The 16,793-nt window shown below is 42.8% G+C and overlaps 1 protein-coding gene across 2 annotated transcripts in view; it reads left to right on the forward strand.

Annotated features, from left to right (window-relative positions):
* The window catches only part of PLCB1 (phospholipase C beta 1), a 315,759-nt gene extending 300,126 nt beyond the window's left edge, over positions 1–15,633 (forward strand). Inside the window, exon 32 of one of the 2 annotated variants that reach the window (XM_019472918.1) lies at positions 15,549–15,633. The gene's annotated coding sequence lies outside the window, so the exon portion shown is untranslated. Of the gene's footprint in view, positions 1–15,542 lie in introns of both variants that reach the window. The other variant, XM_009282521.2, reaches the window with a different exon arrangement.
* Positions 15,634–16,793: the final 1,160 nt, after the last annotated feature.

Raw genomic sequence — 16,793 nt, forward strand, 5'->3', positions numbered from 1 at the left:
TAGTGTCTTTTAAGAGAGTCGCATATCAAGCGCAGGATACTGACATGAGGAAATCTCACAGTGGCTAGGCTGAACGTTAAAGGGGATATCTTTTTTTTGTGCAGAGAAGTGTAAACCGCTGTTGTCTGAGGATAAAAAGAGCTGTATTACACACAGAAAGTTGACTGCCCAATGCTCTGCCTTTTCTTATTTAAAAGTACAATTAAGCGTGGGACACAGGAGACAGTAAGGTGGAACAGCTCTGTAACTGCTGGTGTAGCACGCAGAGAAGACTGACAGATAGCGAGCTGCTGCAGTTTGTCTGACTTTGAAGAAGCATCACTCTCAGGTATGATTACCTCCGTCAGGCATGCTTTTCCACACAGAATATTTCAGCTGCTTTCTTTCTAATTTCTGAGGCAGGAAGGCACCATTCCCAAGATCTGTTTGAATCAGCTGAATGTTATCTTTGACTCCTCGTTCATGCTGCAGGCATAGAGGATTTGGGAAAAAACACCTATCAGTTAATGGCTGCACTTTTTAAAATAATCCCACTTCCCATCATCGCTGCTGCTGAGGACAGCGGCTGCAGTCAGCAGCTCCTACTGATGTGGCAGTCCATGCTGTGTGCCTCTGACAGAGGCCGGCATGAACCAGCTATAATGGTACAAATGCCAAACTGTAGTTTCAGTGTATCAGTGAAGCAAAATATGACCAGACAAGAGAAATTCAGTTGTCCTAAGATCCGTTCTGCAAAGACGGCAAGACTTAAAAGAGTGGGTTGAAGCCTTCTCTGAGAGCCTAGAGCCATACCAGCAGGAGAGAGAGAAACTAAAAATGGTGTCTTCTGCTGATGTATAGACCAGATGTTCCTCTGCAACCAGCCTCCCTCTAACTTCTGAGAGACTAACTAAACTATTTAAATTTCCCGTCCACATTTACCTTGCATTTGTAAATGATCCCGTTGCAGAATCTTCTTAATCGGCTGTCCTTCAGGTTATATGTGTTGCTGTCCTTCCTTTGCATTAATCACTGGAGTTCTTTTCTTTTTTGTCTGAAAACAGTCATACCGTACGATCGGAAAATGAATGCACTGAAAATGCAACACTGCAAATTAAACACGTGGATAACGGCTTGTGGCTTCGGTAGTCTGTGTTAACATGTGACGAGAGAGAACAGTAAACTGAGCAAGAGTTCTCCTGTGAATTCAGTGCCCCCATTATCTCTCCTTCTTTATCCGAAGGGCTGAGGAAACCTTTTTTGTTAGCCAAGACAGCTTGGTGCTTCGGCTTAATTTTCATTGCATAATTTTAAATACAGATCGTGTCTACAGTGCTGCAATTAATGGATAGCCTAAAGACTTATTATTTCAAACTAATTGATATGTAAGAAAGTTTAAATAACATAAGCGATAAGAAATTTTTAGGAATAACTTCTGTAACTAACTCAGAATAATCTTTTTACTGTTATATAGAGTAGCAGATGACTTAATTATTCACTCACCATCACTAAATCTAATGCTTGTTTGTATTTCTGTAGTTCTAAATACATTTACATGAGATAGGGAAAAGATGACATTTTATAGTCATTGTTCTAAAAGGTTTTTTTGCAAATTAGTAATCTCATTCATTTCTGATACTTGCCTACCATCATTTGGAATACTCCGAAAATTCAAGATAAATTTCTGTTATCCTCAACAAAAATGGGTACTCTACACATATTTTAAATAGAGCTTTAAACCAAGCAACCAATGTTTTTAAAGTATTCTTTTGCTTCCTCAAAGAACTTGATCGCTTATGAAAGGCATTAATTTTTCTAGTGTTCATTAAACTTATCTTCAGCTAGATTGTGATCAGAATTGGCACCACACCACAGAGTACGCTGTAAAGTTGTAAGACCTCCCAAGAACTTTTTAATGCTTTTGGAAGGTGTCAAGTACCGAAGTAATAATAAAACACTGATAGAGCATTAAAAAGATAAGTTCTTACAATGGAAAGAGGTTTTGTTCTGCTGCCAATTGGTTTTTTTTTTTCTTAAATAAGCTTTTGCACGGTACAAAACTTTTCCAAGATAGAAGCTACCAATAGTGATACATGTAAATGAAATCAGATTAAAAACAAATCAGGGCTCTAAGGAGATCATGTTATACATTTTGATGGCATGCCTCTCAGTGGAAAAAAAAGCAAAGGACTTAGTGAAGTTCCATGAGATTCATCTCAGTTCAGGCTTGACCCTCTGGTGAACTAAACTTGGATGAACTGTATTAACTTCAGAAAGAGAGAAGCCAGGGACCAAATCCAGCGCATGCTGATGTCGATAGAAAAGCTCACTCTTCCTGTAGTAGGCTTGAGATCTGGATGAGGCCCCAGTGTGACCCCTGCGTGCTGTGGCCCACTGAGATTGGTGGGGAAGGCAGGTACCAAAGGAACTGAAGTGGTTGTAAGTTGTAGTATCCCTTATTTTCCTGGCTTCTAGGGAATTTGCATGTCCCTTTTCCTAGCAACAGGATGGTCTGACCACAAAACCCAACTGTGCTATTGGCAATATCATTAAGAGATCTCTTCAAGAGGACTTTAAGATGTCCAACTGCATGGCAAGATGAAAAGCATACCATAGCGCAGACTTAAACACGCAAGTGCTATGACACGCACATTTTCTGTCACCGTAACTCACTGAACATATTCCACCACACTTGAGAAGAGCTGACCTCAGGATCTGTGCTGCCTGGTTGGGCTGTAGCATGCTCAGGGTGGTAGTCCTTCACCCATACTAAGCATTAAGAGAGCAAAACACCTTCAGAGGTTTCCCTTCTTCATGGAGCTCCAGTGCTCAACAGAAACCCACATCAGGGTGTACGCAAAGAGGGAGAAAGGTGAGCAGGTCTGGACACGAGAATGGCGTCTGACCTTTTCTGTGGGAATTTGTTATCTCTACCTGTCTGTTGAAGGAGGCTTGGATTTTAAGCAGCAACCTGGTCCCATTTCCTAGACCCTTTCATGCTTTGCAGCTTCCTTAAATTGCTAAGACAAGACAGTTGAAACTCCTGAACCTCCAAAACACGGCATTTGCACTGCTCCTTTGTGAGTCAGATTAGCTTCAGATCGCTGTTTGGGAAGGAGCGCGCACTTCATGCCATTTTGTGCCGGTGGTTCTTTCATTTGACCTGGTGAGTTTGTGCCCGTGCTTATATGGTTTCCAGTACTGTAGATCCAAAACCCATCAAAGTCAATCACTGTCGTCTTGTAGACTTAAGTGAACTTTGGCTATGCCCTTTAACAGGCATGAGTTCAGGCTACTCTGCGCAGCACTGAGATAGGCTTTGTCTTGTTTATCTAGGTTTATGAAGTTACCTTATATGTCAATTTTTACATTACGGGATGCTTGCTGAACATCATTGAAATAAAGTTGTCTGCATGGTTCATTTAAACTTGATGGGTAATTAGAGAGTTGCCTGAGTTTGCAGTAGTCAGCGTTAATATGACCTTTGGAAAATATGTTTAAATAAAAAACAACTGAACTGAAATATTAATCCCTTAAACTTAATCATGAGGATGGCTTCATGAACCTCCTATTGCATAGTACTACTTAATCCCCAGTAATAGCAGAACAGACAAGAGGAAGAGGATTTTTTCCTTTTAAGTTCATTGTAGTATCAGGAAGTAAAAAACCTTCAGGCTATTTTTAATTAGGTTGAACCTCTGGGCAGTGCCACTTTTACATTAAGCTATAAAGTTTTTAAGAGTTGCGGTTAAAATTCCACACTAAGTTTGCTTCTCAAGTCAAAAGAAAAAAAAAAGCGTGCTGTGTAGTACAGCACGAAACAACGAGAAGTGGTGGATGTATATGGATGAAATAATGGTGGAAGTAGAGAGATGTGAAGAGTGGTGGAGTCCCCATCCCTGGAGGTATTTAAAAGACGAGTAGATGAGGCACTTAGGGACATGGTTTAGTGGGCATGGTGGTGGTGGGTTGACGGTTGGACTCGATGATCTTAGAGGTCTTTTCCAACCTCAATGATTCTATGATTCTATGAAATAGTAATACATAAACAGTATCAGACTCTGTATCCTTAGTAGTGATGATACATCTCCATTTGATGTTCATTATATAATAATGAACATATACATCAATATATAAATTTTAATTGAGTCCCAACTTCTTGTCGTTGTTAAACTCAGCCTCAAAACTTTCCTGACACTTGGAAGTACAAAGGCCAAAATACTGAACCATCATTTGTGGAAGATGGAAAATGAGGGACAGTAGCTCTGTCTCCGCTGTTAAACTTCTGCCAGGTTCTAAATAGATTTCTTTCATTAGCTTGTTATGTGAGAAAATAATGGGTCGGTCACTAAATTGGCTCATCGTTTGGGGAGAGTCAATGCACATCTCTGCTAATAGTAAAGAGGAAGCCAGATTCATGTTGTTAATGAGTTAGGAAATACTTTGGAATAGTCTTCGTGGTTACAAGGGATTACAGAACTGCAACTACTTGAAAAGATTTTCAAAGAAACTTCTAAGGCTTTGATCTTTATTCAGAGAGTGCTTGCTTTCTAGTCTAAAAACATTCATTTTTAGCAGGATATTAACAGAAGGACTGACTGCTCAGTAATTTTCCAAGCAGACTTTTCAGTGAGGCTCCATCTTGCAGAGGCTTTGTGATGTGAAGAGGTACAGTCAGAGCAAGGTAAACTTCAAAGTGCGGCATAAGGCTTTATCAGTGTGATTATTTTTTTGAACTAATGGTGGCTTACTTCCAGACCTCCATGCAGTTCCCTGACAGTTATCAATGATATGGAAATTACAGTGAGCGTGTACCTTAAGAAACACGCCGTCTCAAGATACACAGACCTCAGTACATGTTAGAAGCTCTTATTAGTCTAAACAGGCTTGAGAGTCTGGGCTGAGTAGGAAGGGCAGAGCGGTGAAAGGAGGTGCCAGACGTAATCATGGGATGACTCTGTTTCTTTTCCATTGAGTAGCACAGTGATGCCACTAGAGAGAGACAGAGAAACAGGTTATTTATTTCCTTTTCATTGTCATATTTGAGAAGAAGTCTCTGTGCTCGGAGGGAATTTTCTGCGATACTGATGGGACCTGTTAGAGATGTCCTGCCAAGAATCAGACACAGGCGACACTATAATTATCTATTAGCAAGGTGGATGTGAGAGACTGAAAAACACTTTGTTAAACTGTATTCGGAGTTCAGTTTAGGCAAGGATCCAAAAGCTGTGGTGCAGGTTTCACCACATTTTTTTCAGACCTGTACTTCATCAGCGCCTGAGCCCTCACACGGGAGACCTTAAGCACCTGAAGCTTTCGTTTCTTGTCTCTCTCCTCTTTCAAAGATAGCCAGAATCTCTCGCTCTGCAGGACAGCACCACTTTTAGGCAAAGCACATTATACATAAAGTGGCCGCGCGGATTCCAGGGTCCCCTGGAGACATCCTGCTCAGCTGCCGTGGTGCTGCGCAGCTCTGAGAGTCCCGCGTTCTCCGGTCCACCCGGGATTTGAAATATTTCTGGAATATATCGTTGCTGTTATAACCTCAAGATGTCATTTAAAAGGAGTTTCCAAGGGACTGTTATGACCTCTTGAGCTGAGACCTACAATACTGCTACTCTTCCAAGGCCTGTGCTGTTGGGCAGTCAGCTGCCTGTTTACAGGGTGCCTTGGAGGCATCATGGAAGTGGAAAAATCACTTGTTAGAAGGTAATGGATGCACTGATTTTTTTAGTTGCTTGTTTTGAAGACAGTATCCAAAATATGGACAGCACTTTGTAAAAGGACCAATTAAGAAGCTCGATTTGAGCTGTGTCACCAGAGTTATTTATCCTGGATCCACCCCAATAAACTAAGGGCAGTATCTGATGATAGATGAGACTTCAGTGGAGTTTCTCTGGATTTATTGCATTGAAACTGAGCAGATTCTCTTTTGCTTATAGTGAAGCGAACTTATTCCAGTGATAATGAAAAAGAGCAGAATCTAGCCTTAAAATGTTATACATGCTCATGGAGAGGCGATTTTTTTCCCATTCATACCAGCTCAAATTATCTTTAATCATATGCATCATGAGACGCATGTGTCACGTATTTATAGAGTCGTCAAAAAAACACTTGACAGCTTAAAAAAGCATTTTATCCACAAAAGGAAACAATTACACAAAATAGGCATCCGAAAGAAGAGTGCTTCCAAGTATACAGCTCACAAGGCACAGAGCAGGGCTTTGCATGAGAATAAACTGCTGTACTGATGAAGAAATAGGAAACAAAGTCATTGTGAAGAAAATCCTCCTGTAGCATTCAGTACAAGCTCTCTCTTTAAAGAAAGTGCAAGAGATCTGACGTTACTAATAATAATACAACAGCTGGTAGGAAAAGATCACCAGTTCAGGCTTTTGCTGTAAGGAGCTTCTCTAACTCAAAAGTTTTCAGCAGAGGTACAGTACAGGCATATGTATATATAATACACATGTAACCTGGGCAACACTGATGGGCATCTCATCACTCAAACATTTATTTTTTAATAATAAAAGCTCTTGGAACAGATGTTGGTTTACTATACAGAAAGAAGATACGAGTTTCTTTACGAGAGCGTTAAAATCTAGGAGCCCAGGTCCCAGGTTTCTTCGCAGTCCCATTGGTTTAATTGAGGTTGCAGTTAATAAAGGTGGAGACACAGACTGATGAAGGCCCTAAGGTTACAGTCTAATGCCTGGAGACAGCAGATATTAAAGGACTCATTTATATGGGGACTTGTTGTACATTAGGGAGGCATAGCAAATCACCTTCGCTTTAACAGGAAGAGACACAAAGCTGAAACATGGGAAGATAACAGTCAGGGGAAGTCAAAGGGGGAGTATATGAATAAGGTAAGATAACTCAGTATACGGTTTCTAGACTCCTTGGCTTGTGACATGCTTCAGGTGTTAGAGTGATTTTTTTTCAAGCCCGTCTTGGGGCAATTTCTGAAGGAGAGTATGTGGACTGTGCAACCTGTTGACATAGGAAGGCAGGGGTGGCAGCAGCGGATCAGTCAAAAATGCAGCAACTCCTGAACGAGCGCCCCTGGTCTCAGGAATAGCATGGATTCCCTTGTGGGAATATCGGCTTGGTGTGTTAGACCTTGTGTGAAGAACTAGGGGAGCTTCATCTGGGAGAAAAAGGATGTGGGGTGGGACTGGCGGAAAGGAAAGTCCTGGATTTGGTGTCTCTCCTGTCTGCCATGGTCTGAAAAGTAACCATTATTTGAAAACGCAGTGATGGGCATGCACCGAGACTGAGGTCTGAGGACAGGAATCATTAATGGGAGCTCTCCAGTCAGTGTAAAGACATTTCCCGCACGGGCTGTCGTTTACCTAGTGCAACGCTGTTCCCTGCGCCGTCTCTGATACTGAGTGCCCTTAGGTTTTCTTTAATGATTCCACACTCCGGCATCTTACGAGATAAACCTCAGGTACCTGAACAGTTTCATTTCATGCTTAGCTATATTGTCTGTGAGTAGCTATGTTAAGCCCAAATGTTAACACGGTGGCACGTTCCTTTTTGCACTTGCTTGCAGTCACTGGGAGAAAAAGAAAAAGAGAGCATTTAGGTGCTCTCTGCACATGTAGAGAGAGATGCTAGCTCCTTTCCCAGGCCTGGATAAACAGCTTCCCAAGAAACTGCATTTCCCAGCCGCTTTCTTTGGGCCATTCTTCCAGGTGGCAGAGGTGGGTATATCGCTTTTGGAAAGGTCCTGCAGAGGAGTCCCGGCTTCTCCTCAAACCCATCATCCTCACCTCAAGTCACCGTCTTCTGCAGCCCCCCCGTAGCACGCTGGGTGCTGCAGAGGGACTGCAGCCATGAGGCGCGAGGACAACTAAGCAGCGGTTACTCCTTTGCCTTCCCAGCAGAACTCTGCTTAGTGGACAGAATAACATGGTCCTTAATAAGAAACTCCTTCTGTTTCCAATTAAACAAAAATTACTGCCTATAAATCACTTGATCCCTGAGCTCTGTTCCTCAATTTCACTCTCTCTGTTATTGAGCCTCCATCTGCTTTTAACAATTCTTGCTCCTCATACGTCTTTTAATGCTGTATCCCTCCAGAATGGCTTTCTAATTAAGTAAGCTCTGAAAATGAAAAGCAGCAGAACAGCAGCTTGCTTGCTCTCTGTACCCTTAATCTGGGAGTCCTCTATGTGCTATTTTGGAAGCTAAATTGAGGTCGCTGACATTATGCATATTTGTTGTCTGATGCAGTCTTAAAAGCCCCAAATCCTCTATTCAAAATTATCTTTAGGGACATGGGTCAAACATTTGCAGGAAGAAAAATAAGTAATTGGAGCTTTAGCAGATTTAGAGAAACGGGGGAGGAGCGAGAAAGGGGCCACAATCTCAGACCAGTATTTCTGTTGAAATATGCTTTCACTGACCGGTGAAAAGATCACTGTCGCTGGTGTTAAGAAAATGAACAGTTCCAATGACACGTGAAAAGGAAAATGGGAGCTTTGCTAAACAGAAATAGCCTGTAGAGGTTGCAGTCCCCCTTTTGTTACGAATCGTGTAGTAACCAGTTATTGCCTCTTGTCAAAATACATTCTGCTGAAATTGCACAGAAGAACTGAATGCAGTTGAGTTTCTCATCAGTAAAACAAAAAGAACAGGGCCTGTTTATATGGAATTAAATATTATTCTGCATGTGGGTAGTGCCACGGTAATTATGGATACAAATTAGTATCACACTTCAACTGGTGAATAAATACAATAACCAAATACCAAAAAAAAAAGTCATTATTGTGCTATTTTGCTGCCCTCTGCCTCAAGGGGAAATAACGCAACTTACAAATTTGTCACATTTGGATTCAGAACACAAAAATTGTTAAAATCTTTTTAAAATCTTGAGAATGAAGAGTTTGCTGTTGGAAATGTCAGGCGTTGTTGGAGATACCAAACTGTTTAGTCGTCAGACTGGATTGTTGAGCCAGGATATGTTGAGTATTTTTCACTCATAATTCACTGCATCATTCAGAGCAAAAACGAGCGTGACCAGGAAAACAAAGCATTTATGAATAATGCAAACTAAGATAGATTTAAAAGGAGGGATAAAAGAAACACAAAACTCAAAAAAGTGGCCTTACAGAAGAATTGCAAGTGGAATGGAAAATCTGAGACTTAAAAAAGTTTATTTTGAGTCATATCAAATTTTCCAGTGGAAGAACTTAATCAAAACAAATGTGGCCGTAATGAATGTTTTCGATTCAACAAAATTGCATTTTGGTGGGGTTTCTTTCACCAAAATGTGTAACCAGTTGTATTTCATACATAACTTTACCAAAACATTTTTGCTTGAAGATTAATTCTTTGGATGCTTTTTAAGTGGTGACCCTTCCGTTATTTTTGAGTTGAAAATATATTTTAAACAAACATGTGAGCTGGAATGAATCCCAGTCCGTGTGGAAGTGGGTTGGTTTTGCCTCAGATAACTAACTGCCTCTGGCATGGGATCTTACATCAGGAGAACGATGCTACGAGGTCACACCGCTGTGCAGGCCAGGCATGCAGTATCTCAAGCTGTATGGGGAAGGAAGAGAGGGGAAGATCGTTTGGAAAACACTTTCATTACTAACTTCCGAAACGCCGCTTTTAAGGTACAACGGGAAGGAGCAGCAATGTTCGCATTAACAGCTTCAAAGGTGTTGCTGCGGCAGGAAGGGAGATGGGTTGGACATGGTTTCCCCTGCAATTTCCCTTTCCCTTGGGCTGCCAAAGTGAGGGGGAGGAGGTCGGATGGAAGCGGTGCTGCGTATCGGCCAGCTGTGTATCCGCCTCTTGTCTTCAAGCCATGGAGTCCTGCTGGAGGACTCACGGAGGCTGGCTGTGGGGTAGGTGCAGTAGACTTTCACAAGACGCTGGCAACAGCACCAGCCCACAGGTGCATTCCCAAATTTGCTGTGTGTGTGACAGGGCCATGTTTTAGTCCGCTGGTTGTTTTTAATGCACACAGTAAGGTCTTTGCTCCTGACACCTGAGGTCCTAGATCCGGATGCCATTTCTGTTTGTGCAGATAGCTACTTCCCACGCCTTGAGCTGCTGCAGAACTTCTCTTAACTTTTCTCTACATCTGAAACTTCTGGTAGCTCATTATTAGATTCTTATACCTCATTAGCCCAGCTTGTTTGCTTTTCCAGTTATATTAAAACAATCCTGAAATTTAAAACAAAAAAAGATTCTGCAGCAGGAAAGAGGGATGAGATGTATTTCAGGTAGTGAGAAGGGAGAGGAGCTGAGTATTCAAAGCCTAAGCTCAGGAACAAGATAATATGAAACACCGTAAATGTGGAATAGTTAAGGATTAAGGGGTTTAACACATTTATTTTATTTTTTAATTTTCTAATTGTTTTTTAAACAAAACGCTCTATGTGAACTTCAGCCCTCCTGGTAACTCGTGTTGGCAGCACGTTGTGTTTTTCATGTGATGAACTTCAGCCTCCTGGTAACTCGTGTTGGCAGCACGTTGTGTTTTTCATGTGATCATTTTATTTTTGTTCTTGGTAGAAACAGAAGTTCATTAGATCACATTGCAAGTATGCAGAAGTCTACAGGGGCTTGATCAGGATAGTCTGAAACCGCAATTTCTGCTTTTGTAATTCTTTATTGATCACAGTTACTGTTTTTAATGCTATGGTCACTATTTTAACACTATGTTATGCTATGTTATTTTGGTAGGTGTAGTAACAGCTAGGTATAAATGCCACAAATAGTTTTAATAATGCCATCCGTTTCCTTTCCTGAGTGCGTTTTCCTTGCTTTTAGCTGAATGACCATATTGATTTTCACCTCCCACATTCCACGGAATGTTGCTGAGGCCGTTCTCTGAATGATGACCCTTTTTGGAAAGCAGTTGTAGCCAAGGATGCCGAAGAGCCCTTTGAATCGAGAGGGAATGCGAGCCGATCAGCTGGGCAGCTGGCTGGCCGCCAGGAGCTCCGCTCCCTGAGGCACGGGCTCAGTCGTGTAAAGCCCTGCTCATTTTCCGTCCCTAAGGCTAGGGGCTGCGTTGGTTGTAGTCGAGGTTCCAAGGATACGGTAGTGTTCATCCGGGGCACGAGGGCGCGCGAGCCCAAGCCCCTCGGTCACCCACACTGCCTAACGGCTGGCTGAAGTCAAAGGGGCCCCTCAGGCACGGCTTCCCTGTGGAAGCCCTTGTGGGGTACGGCTGACAGAGGCAGGACAGTCGCAATCAAAGCCTCACCGTATCTACTGTTACTTTGAGCAGGACAACTTGGTGGCCCAGTGGTCCACAGCCTGTTCCAAGCCTGTGCTGGTGTATGTCTAGTTTGATAAACGATCAAATAAACGGAGTGGAGGAGAGCCCTTTGAAACCAGAGGTAGCTGAGGATGGCACCTCCCGAGCTTTGATCCCTACCTAAGCTTAATTTCTCTCCTTCTGTAATTTGGGGATAATAATACTGATACCTACCCATTTTGTAAAGCTGATGTGAGTATCAGCTGATGTTTTTTAAGTAGCACTGTTGGGTGAAAAATAAAGGGTAGGTAGATAGAAGCATACATTCAAGAGTTAGAGCTTCCGGCTGCAGCCGTCAGGAGCGACTAACACATTCATCTCGTGTCCCCAGGGACCCCACTGCAAACACTGAATAATGGCTCCAAATTTTAAAATATTAACTCATTGCCTGTAAGTAAAGTACACGAGAGCGTGATTTACCTGAACGAGAACTAATGTTTCCAATCCCTTGTTGGATACTAAAGCCTCATGGAGGTGACATTAAGAAGTCGTTTTTGTTGGGGGTTAAAGAGAGGACAGAGGATCTATAAGAGGGCAGATAGTGAGATAACAGAAGGAAGAAGGTTGTTATGTGTTAATGGGAACAGTGGTCCAGATAATGATCTGCCCGTCTAATCATCAGTCTCATTTTCCCCCCCTTGTCTGGCTCCAAGATCCTAAAAGCAAGTGTAGGTCACCTTGTTTAGTAGCTAGAGAGCAGAGAAATCGGGGTAGGTGGACTTGGGATGGGAAGCAACCCAAGGGGACAGAAACTGAACGGTAAGGCCACACTGGGCTGGAGTCTGGTGGGGTGCTGGTTGTGCAGAGAGGTTTTTACTTACACACACGCAGTGACATGGTACTTTGTCGTGCCGTCAGCAAGCCAAATAAAAGACGTACGTGACTACTGCTACTAATGGGAGGGCAGCTTTCCATTAGTGAATGAACTGTAATGTCCCTGCAAAGCCACCAAATATGGTTATCATTGTCTAATAGAAGGATACTGAGGCTTTTAAAACAAAAACAGCCGGGTTTTTTGAGCCAGCTGGTTTTAAGCAGGCAACTTGTTTCTTTAACCTTCACCCACAGCTGCTTGCCAGTGTTGTGCCCGGGGCTGGCGGTTGAAGGAGAAACGTAGCCAATTCGCAGTGAGACTGTTGTGAGTTTGCAAGCCCCAGGCTCGCTGAGGAGGACTTCAGTGAGGGGTCGGGTCTGGCAGTGGGACGGCTGCGTTGCGCCGAGGCTCACCAGTTGTGCTCTTCATTGCAGCTGGAGTCCTGTGTGATAGCCTGGTGGTCAGGGAACGGGCTCCGAGGTGCTCGTCTGAAGCCGAGCAAGGGGAAGGACTGCCAGTGCCTTTGAAATCAAAAAGAAAGCTACTTTTTACACACTGTTGCAGTTTTAATCAACCCTCCTTGTCTACTGTCTGCTCCTTCTCAACTAACTTCAACCTTCTCATGATTAGATATCTATATAGACTGTCTCTGGAGACACTGGAGAGAGAGAGAGAGGTAGCTCCAGATTAATGTCATTTCTATTAAGCGCTCGACTTAGGGGGGATTATCCACTGGAGGCACTTTAGGAGATGAATATTAGACACAACTGCTATCTAACAACATGCTTATGGTTGCACTGGGTTCAGATAACGTTCCGTTTCTGAAGGATTTCAAATATTTCTGTTGCTCTTAAACCTAATTAAGCAAATCAAGGTTCTGAAGGAAGTTGAGAGCCAGGAGACTTTCTCTGACTTTTGATTTTACATACCTCTTTCTATACCTGAGGTGCTCAAAATTTACAAATTCAGTAATTTGTAAATAAAGATGTACAAAAATGAGGTGGGGAAATGTGGTAGTCCGTCTCTGGCTCAGACACTCCTATATAAAGAAATTCATGCCCTTTTATATAAAACTTTGTTTTCCAGTGCTCTAGAGCCTTTCCCACGATTCCTAGATTTATAAAAAACATTGTATGCAGAGCTGCCTCTCCCTGCAGGAACTTTAACTGGCTTTGTGGGGTGCTCAGTCACTGCTGCGGATCTGCACCAGCAGCCCAGAGCCCGGCTGCAAACGCTCCTGAACAGGGAGAGACAATGGCACTTTGTGCGCGCGGTGCACAGAGTGCTCGGAGCCCGCTGGCGTGCCCTGCCTCTGCCATCGCCGCTGTTTCGGATGAACCCAAGGAGTGTTTTGTCCCACGTCTGGCATAAATCTCCCTCTAACTGTGATAGCATCTTTGGGTAATCGTCACAAATAAACAGAAGGACTCGTCTTCCCCTCCCTCCCTCCTGTTTTTTTAAGCAGCGCGGGTATTTAGTAGTGAACTGTAACCAAAAGCATGATTGCACCGTGACAGCAGACCTTTTGCCTGGAACGCAATCTTTGGATTTGCAATATGACCTACGTGACTGCGATGCTGCGGCGCTCTGAAGTAGAGACCAGTGCAGATGTAGCCTCTTGGTGGTTGAGAAGCTCACTGGGCAGCAGGCGTGGGGTTCCTGGGGCGGCAGGGCCCCGGCGGTCAGCTGGGCAGTGAGGGATGATCAGCATCGTTTGCGGGTTTTTCCTGCCAACCGCGGTACGGCACTGTTCCTCTGACAATACGTGTACTCTTGGAAGTGTTATCAAAATGGAGACGAAAGGAGGATCCCTTCAAAAATTTGTATCTAGGCATAAAGCCAGAAAACAAAGGAAGTTCAGAAAAAAAAGAAGGGTACCGCATGAAAGAAGGGTGTCATGGTAGTGATTGTCTAACAGTTGATACGAATAGATACTTTAGAGGCAGGGTGTATTTAACGCAACCGTTTGTGCCTCAGACTCGGTGTTTGTCAGCACTGTGACACCGAGGTGGGGAACTGAGGCCAGAACAGCAGGAAAATTGCCAGAAACAAGGCAGGAAAGGAGCTTTAGCAGGAGAACCAACAGGAAAAAGCCAGATCTTAGATCTTGAGGAAGAAAACCTGCAAAATTTGTCTAATTAAGGAATGTAGAACTAGACCGGGTGAGCTAAGGACGTCGATTTACACATCAGGAGAAAGGAGAAGAGGCCTCACAAAAATAAAATCGGAGATGCAGGATGAAAACCGGGACAGAAGCATGGGGAATGGGATTGGAAGGGCTCAGAGGGAGGGGTAGGGCTAAGGTCAAATGCTGTGGACAGGTCAAGGATGGCAAGAGTAGTACAGGTCCTAATGTTCGAGTGAAAATTTGTATTACCTGTTGAGAGCCGTCGCAATGGGGTGAAGGAGACTTGAAACTAGACAGGGTAGACTCAAGCATAGAGCTGAAGGATCAGAATTCATAGCACCTTTATGCGTCCTGGAAAAACATATAGCTCAAAATACAATTGCCTAAGAAACTATTGTGAAACTGCTGCAGCTACAGTTAGCAGAACCTGACTCCCTCTTTTTAAGAAGGCGGGTGGACGGATGGTTGGATGGATGGACGGACGGGTGGAGCGGGTTTGGCTTTGGAACTCACCCCTTTTGCTTCCTGCCGTGCTCATATTGGTCATGATGAAAAAATTGGCTTTGTCTTCAGTTGAAACCTTCATACACATTAATGTTTTTTAAAATAACGGATCGTGCAGATCCTAATATGGGCACTGAAAACAAAGGCTATACAAATAAATACTGGGAAAGGGCCCACAGCTTCCTGAAGACTGATAGCCAGATTTCTTTCTGCATGCCTTTTGCATCCTGTTGACGATATGACACTTTTTCCCCAGTAATGTCCAAGACACATATTGCATTAATCAGATAATGTAACTTTCCATGATCTAGCCCTAAGAAATGTAATTCAGCTTTTTTTCCCTCCCTCTTTGACTCCCTTTGACAACTGACTTTTTCCTAATGGGTTCTCCGACCCAAGAAATCTGGCAGAAGTTATTATATTGTTCTCAGAGCAATGTTTGCGGTGTGATTAATGTGTGATTAGCTACCTGAAGCTTGATAAAGGCCTTGCTCTTTCAAAGGCTTATCCGTGATCCATACTGCACTTGAATCGGGTCTTGTGAAAGCCAGTGGAAGTATGGACGCCAGTACAGTTAAATCCACATATATTTTAAGGATTTGGGTACCCACGCACAAATGACCGCACATTCCTTCAGCTTTGCAATGGCTGCATGGAAATCAATAGGCTTATCGGATGTGTGGCGCTAATACGAAAAAGAAAGGAATATATTCGTGAATCATGCAAAAAGGCGTTACTAATTTCCCCCCTGCCTCGTGTGGTACGTTCCCCATACTGTAGCACTGGTCTCATTAGATAGACCTGAAGACAGCTTGTCTCTTTTGTTGTAGTTGCAGGTGGAACTTGATCAGGAATATCAAGACAAATTCAAAAGACTGCCTTTGGAAATTCTGGAGTTCGTACAGGAAGCCATGAAAGGGAAAATCAGCGAAGATGGAGACCACAGTTCTGCCCCCTCCTCCCTGGCATCTGACAGTGGAAAATCCAATCATAAACCTCTGCAAAGTGAAGAGGAATTGGAAGAAGATAATCCAGAAAAAGTATTTGATACTACTTTTTAACTGCCCAAGAAACAATCAGTGCGCCTGGGCGCACCACTCCCCAGCTGCCCGTCTCCACTCTCCCGATGTGAGCTGCTGCTGAAGCGCTTCGGGAGGCAGGAGGAATCTGCATTCAAGTGCACATGTCCCAAAAGGAACATTTTAGAAAAAGTATTGTGCAAAGGTCTTCATTCTCATTCTTCATCTTCTTATTATTCTAAAGCTTAGTGCGGTTGTAATGGGAAAATTAATATGTTAACCATCGTCTCCTCTTTTTTTCCTCTCTTTTTTATTTTTGGCCAATTTACAATGGGTAATTTTCTGGCCGTGTTCACTGTTAAGAATGTTTAATGAAAACCAGTGTATTAAACGTGTGCAGATTTCCTTTTGAAGTGCCAGTGCAAGGTGCTCCAAACTAATACAGATCCTCGAGAATATTGCAACAGTACTTAATCATATTTGTTTCCTTCTTTGTAACTGCACCTTGACAGCCGTACCATCATTTTACATTTGCACTGAAACGTTTAATCCTTTTTAGCTTTGCAAGCACCGGTGGCTTGCTGTCTTGATATTATGTTTATCACGTGGAAAGAAATATATTTGCTGCTGAAAATTCTTGGAACTGTGGGGACAGGAGGAAAACAAAGAGAAGAACTCCGCCTGGAGATTGTCGGTGTCTGTGTACGTCTGTGTTTGTTACACTGTGTGGGTGCATATATGTTTGTATATATATAGCGCTATATGTGCACACACATCCGTCTATATACACACACGGCATGTTTCTGTTTGAAGTCGGTGCGGTCTCTTGGCCGAGTGAAAAGTTTCAGGGATAGGTGAGTAGAGAATCTTTATGAAAGCTAACATCTGGGTTCTCCTGCTATAAAACAGTCATTGAATCATAAAATTCTTTTTGTGGTGTTAGTGTTGTAAATCAAAGTAGTTTTAGAATATAAATTTGATATATATTTTGCAGACTCAAAAGTATTGATTTTAAGTATCATATTTTAAGCTTACTGAATTTGATAGGATTATAAAATGTTT

The sequence above is a fragment of the Aptenodytes forsteri genome, unplaced genomic scaffold, assembly GCF_000699145.1.
Source record: "Aptenodytes forsteri isolate BGI_AS27 unplaced genomic scaffold, ASM69914v1 Scaffold5, whole genome shotgun sequence".
NCBI classification, from domain to species: Eukaryota; Metazoa; Chordata; class Aves; order Sphenisciformes; family Spheniscidae; genus Aptenodytes; species Aptenodytes forsteri.